Below are 6000 nucleotides of genomic sequence, written 5' to 3' on the forward strand. Positions count from 1 at the left end.
GATTAAAAAAAAACTAGATCCAACCATATGCTGCCTTCAAGACATACTCTTTAGTTTTAAGGACACATATAGTCTGAAAGTGAAGGGATGAAAAAAGGTATTTCATGTACATAGAAACCAAAAGAAAGCAGGAGTGGCCATCTATACTAATAAAAGGGTAATATGCTAATTAGACCAGATGTCTTCCGGACAAAGCCAAGGTGGCAGGGCCGAGGCTGAGCGGTTAGGGGTAATCAGTCTGGCAGGGGAGAGCAGTTAGGGGTGATCAGGCCAGCAGGGGAGAGCAGTTAGGGGCAATCAGGCAGGCTGGCAGAAGCAGTTAGGGGCGATCAGGCAGGCAGGCAGGTGAGTGGTTAGAAGCCAGTGGTCCCAGATTGTGAGAAGGATGTCCCAGATTGGAGAGGATGGAGGCCGAGCTGAGAGACACCTCCCTCCTGTGCAGGAATTTCATGCACCAGGCCTATCTCTATATATAAAAGCCTAAGCAACCATCGCAACCAAACAGATGACTGAACAGTCTGTATGGAGTGACCAGGCTGGCAGGGGGGTTAGTGAGGGGTGACCAAACAACTGAGCAGCAGGCTGCGTGGGGCAACCAGGCCCACGGGGGGGCAGTTGGGGGTGACCAGGTCAGCGGGCGGGGGGGGCAGTGAGGGGTGACCAGGCCAGCGGAGGGTGGCAGTTGGGGGCAACCAGGCTGCCGGGGGGCAGTTAGGGGTGACTAGGCCAGCAAGGGGGGCAGATGGGGGCAATCAGGCAGGCAGGCAGGTGAGCAGTTAAGAGCCAGTGGTCCTGGATTGTAAGAGGGATGTCCTGGATTGGAGAGGGTGCAGGCTGGGCTGAGGGGACTGCCCCCCCCCCCATGCACGAATTTCGTGCACTGGGCCTCTAGTATATATATATATATATATATATATATATGGCTAATATGCAAAGTGTCCCCTCGGGTGTTAGACTAGGAGACCGGGAGTTTGATCGCTCACTATGATGTGTGCTGACCACCAGGGGGTGGCGCAGAATATGGCAGGTGACCAGCGGTGGAAGCAGGGCGCTAGGGAGCAAGGGAAGGGGGAGGAGAGAGACGGGGGGGGGGGGGGGACTGTGCACAGATTTTGTGCATTGGGCTTCTAGTACTTATCCTATATAATAAAACCCTAATATGCAAATCGACTGAATGGCAGAAAGACTGTTTGCTATGACGTGCACTGATCACCAGGGGGAAGATGCTCAACACAGGAGCTGCCCCCGGGTGGTCAGTGCACTCCCCCAGGGGGAGCACTGCTCAGCCAGAAGCCGGGCTCATGGCTGGCGAGTACAGCAGCAGTGGCGGGAGCCTCTCGAATGTCATGCACTGGGCCTCTAGATAAGATAAAGTAGTCTTTCAGTCCAAATTGGTCACAAAAGACAAAAGAGGTCACTAAATAGTGATAAAGGGATCAATTCATTAAGAGGATATAACAATCATAAACGTATATGTACCCAACATTGGAGCATCTAAATATTTAAAGCACATTTTAACAGAACTGAAGGTAGAAATAGACAACACAATAATAGGAAGGGGACTTTTTAGCCCCACTTTCAACAATGAATAAATCATCCAGACATAAAATCAATAAGGAGACAGTGGATTTGAATAACAAATGGACCTACAGAGAACATTCTATCCAACAGGATCAGAATACACATTCCTCTGAAGAACAAACAGAACATTCTCCAGGATAGATTATATGTGTGCCACAAAGAAAATCTTGAAACAGATTTTAAAAGATTGATATCATGAATAATCTTTTCCCACCACAGTGGTTTGAAACTGGAAATCAATTACAAGAAGAAAACTGAAAAATTCACAGATGCATAGAAACTAAACAACACTGTCTGTATAACCAAGTTGTTGAGAAAATCGCTAATTTACACATCTGGACTTTCAATTGGCATTAGGATGTGCAGGTTGGTGAGATGATCAATAAACTGAACTAATTCACAGAATCATGAGTTTACAACAGAAATAGCTATGTTAACTGGAATGGCACCAGATGTTAGACCTCAGTACTTGAATTCTGGCTAAGAAATAATTCACAGCCAAGATTCAAATACAAGTGAAAGTTTATTTAGAAAGTCACAGGGGTAGAAATGAGCTCTAGAAGAAGAGAGCCAGCTAGGCTGTTTGGACTCAGGAAACAAGTTACAGAGGCAAAAGAAGGGCTCTTGGAGCTTAGGAGAAAGAAAGGCAAAGAAAATGCACCTGGGGGAAGGAGAAAGGGGAAGGCTCAGGCGTGAGAGATGGAGAGGGACAGGGGCAAGGAGAGGGATAGGAGAGGGAGGGCACTGGAGCTGGGTCCATGGTCTTCAGGGATTTTATCTGGAGGTCTCAAGGGATGATCTCAATAGGATATTCATCAACTTTGCAGGTGTGCCCCTTCAGGGTTGTGGTCTCCAGTGATTGGTCGGTGCCAGGGCAAGGCAAGGCGTCATTAGTTATCAGAGCTGGTCCTGACATTAGCCTGCCTCTGCTGCCTGGCCTTGCTGCTTTTTTGGGCCTAGAGCTGAAACACAACAGAGGCCTAGATATTATATCTGGGGCTTAATGCTTAAGCGAGTGGTCATGCAAGAGCTTGTATGGGAATCTTATGAGGTTATTCTCCGGCCCCCTTATTACTCCTCTAAGGGGAGTCTACCATGACTAGCAATATGCTAGGGGATGAAGGGTCAGGGGATTGTTGGAACCGAATGACCAGTGATATGAAAGGTCAGGGGGTCTAAAGTGCATGACATGCTAGGGGAGGAAAGGTCACCCTGGGGCAAGGTCCCACTTATAAGTATCTGTTGCCAGGCACCCAGGGCTTTCCAACATGGTTACCTTCCACATTGTTTCTATTCTGCACATGCCTGCCTAACTGCCTACTATATGACCTATCCTATAATATAAAAGGCTAATATGTAAATTGTCCCCTTGACTGAGAGTTCGACCAAGGGGCAGGGCCAGCCTGCCAATCGGGGGTGGGGCCAATCGGCCAACCTCCTTCGTCCCCTACCCCCAGCTGGCTGGGCCAAATCAGCCCCGATTGGGGCAGACTGGCCAGACCCCACCTGTGCACAAATTCATGCACTGGGCCTCTAGTTAGTATATAAATAATCATATTGGGAAGTACATATGTCTGGCAGTAAAAGGGGCAGCTTGGCCTCCCACAGAGCTTTGGCAGTTCTAATCAATCTGATCAAGATTTCAAAAAACAAGAACTTTGAATGACATGTGGATTACTCAGAAAATACCAAGTAATTATAATCCCAGTTATATCCAATGGGCTATAACGTATGCAATTATAATTATAACCCACTAGGCTATAACCTACAATGCTTCATATTTAACCTTATATTTTAGCTTGACTCCCCCCGCCCCCCCAAAAAAAAATAGAGCCTGGGGGAGGGTTTGCATAAGGATAGTTTCTATGAGGTTGGAAAGCCAAGAACTAGAGGAAGGTGATTGGAAAGAATAAAGTCAGGCCCAGCCAGTGTGGCTCAGTTGTTGAACATTGACCCAGAAACCAAGAGGTCACTGGTTCAATTCCCAGTCAGGGCACATACCCGGGTTGCAGGCTCAATCCCTAGTAGGGCATGTGCAGAAGGCAGCCAATCAATGATGATTCTTTCTCATCAGTGTTTCTCTCTATCCCTCTCTCTATCTAAAATGCAATAAAAACATTTTTTTTTAAAAAAAGAATAAAGTCAGGAGAGAAATAAATCCAATTTAAGGGTATGGTGTTCCAATAACTACTGCTATGGACAACGAGGTCTCAAATCCACTGGAAATAGAGTTGCCAGATTTAGCAAAGAAAAATACACAACACCCAGCTGAAACTGAATGTCAGATAAACAATGCATAATGTTTTTAGTAGAAGTATGTTCCATGCTTCTACTATGTGTGTGTGTGTGTGTGTGTGTGTGTGTGTGTGTGTGTGTGTGTGTGTGTGTGTCTATATATAATTTGGCTCCCATCCCCATTGGTTAAAGTTTGCAGGGGTGGAATGGGTAACAAATAGGAGCAGAAAGCAGATTAGTATTGCAGCCAAACCAGGTGCCCTCAGGCTATAGCTGCACACTGCTGGTTGCTGCAGCAACAGCCAGCAAAAATGTGGGCCACTGGGATATTAGTTAGCATATAAAAGATGTCTAACTCACCCTACATTGAAATTGCAAAGGAATTTTTCAGATTTTGGAGGGGAAATATGCCCTGAAAATTGGTGCCACCATTGTCACCTCACTCCATTTGAGTGACAGATGGAAAAGGCCAGTTTCCCTTTTTATTGACACCAGCATGTAGTAAACAGAACCATAAAATAACTAACAGTAAGACCAACGTGGCACTTCATCACATTTTTAACCTGAGAAAAAGGTGAGCCACACTGTTCAACAAGGGCACACCAAGAAAAGCCACACAATTTCCGACAGCTTTTCTGAAAAATTAATAAGATCACCATAAGTCACTGTTGGGGAATGGATGTCACTGCATAGTATATGTTCACCATGAATCAATGTGGCAAGCAAATGAGATCCTCTCTGGATCACAACAGAGGTATAGAAGAGCAGCCTGGATACTCAGCCTCTCCCAGGATAGATCACGCCAAACAAGAATTCCAAAGGGAAGATACCCCCTAAATTAATCCTGAAGAGCAAACCCTAGGTGAGTGGGCTGCGGGGAACTTCTGTGGAAGGGGCTGAAATGTTTGCATAGATGAACCTTCCCCATTTACATGGTCTCAGCACTAATGCCAAGTTCCAGTGCACCGTTTCCTAATGAATATGAACTGAGTTTGAGATCCTCATCGTTTGATCTTTGCCAAGAGTTTGTGAGTTTTCTTATTTCTGCTTGATTTTGAACTGTTAGTCATTCTCAAAAGAAAATAGCACAACATCTCATATTTCAAGGATTTATCTTTTTGTGAACCATTTTTATCTCTTGGCCTTTAAAGTATCCCAGTTTAAATCTCAGTTGAGTTATTTGCAGGATTTTAAAGCAGTGGCATTTGCTTATTATAAATACGTATGATTGCCTAACCTGGGGGAAGAGGGAGAGGCAGTGAAGGGAAAGGAAGAAAGTATCCAGTATTATTAGAGACTAGATTTACTTGCAGCATTTGGCATGGTTTGTTCTGTCTTTTTATACTAAAATATCACAATAATGAATAATTTTGTAAATAACAACAGCACAGTGAATTTCAAAAAGTTCTTTTAATCCCCCACACATTGGTAATCTAAGCACATTGGTAGAAAAATCACACCCACAGAAGTGACCTCTCCACAATGAAGTTACATATAATGTTATCATCCCAGCTGCTCTCATTTTGTTATTTCCAATATTTTGTTCACCTATGAGTTTATTTGCTCCTCTTTTCTCCAGTTATTAGGGTATTTGATCCATCTTTGTGCCTCTGTTGGGTGTGCTATTCACCTGAGTGGGTTTGTTTACATAGGCCATTGCCTGCAAAGCACCAAGAAGGTCTCCTTTTTGGAACTTTGTTATCACAGTCGGTAGTCCCTGAGTTTAACTCTGTATAGTTTGCCATCTACATTGTCAGGAAAATCCCATGTGGAATTAAGCCTATCAGCACATCACTTAAGCAAGGAAGTTAGACAGGTATGGAGAGTAATCAGGATCCAGATAAGATGGGAAACATTTTTTGGCATAAAGAAAGAATTCCATGTTTAATGAACCCTGTGGACTAAACAACTCTTTTCCTCTAGGTTGCCTAAAACTGGAAAACGAACAATTAACACTGTGCTACAACTGTTTTCTCATCTCAGATAAATCACACTGAGTAGGCACTTAAATAAATTAAGGATTATTTCCAATTTCAGGGAGGTTTCCAATTATTCTGAATTGTAGGTGTTCATTGGGCCAGACGTCTAGGAGATAGGCATGCCAGATGTCAGACTGTTTCTGTTATTGTACTTAGAACCCCAAAGGGAGAATGGAAAATAAGATCAATCCCATTCATGACTTTC

This window comes from Eptesicus fuscus, chromosome 8, assembly GCF_027574615.1.
Source record: "Eptesicus fuscus isolate TK198812 chromosome 8, DD_ASM_mEF_20220401, whole genome shotgun sequence".
Taxonomy (NCBI): domain Eukaryota; kingdom Metazoa; phylum Chordata; class Mammalia; order Chiroptera; family Vespertilionidae; genus Eptesicus; species Eptesicus fuscus.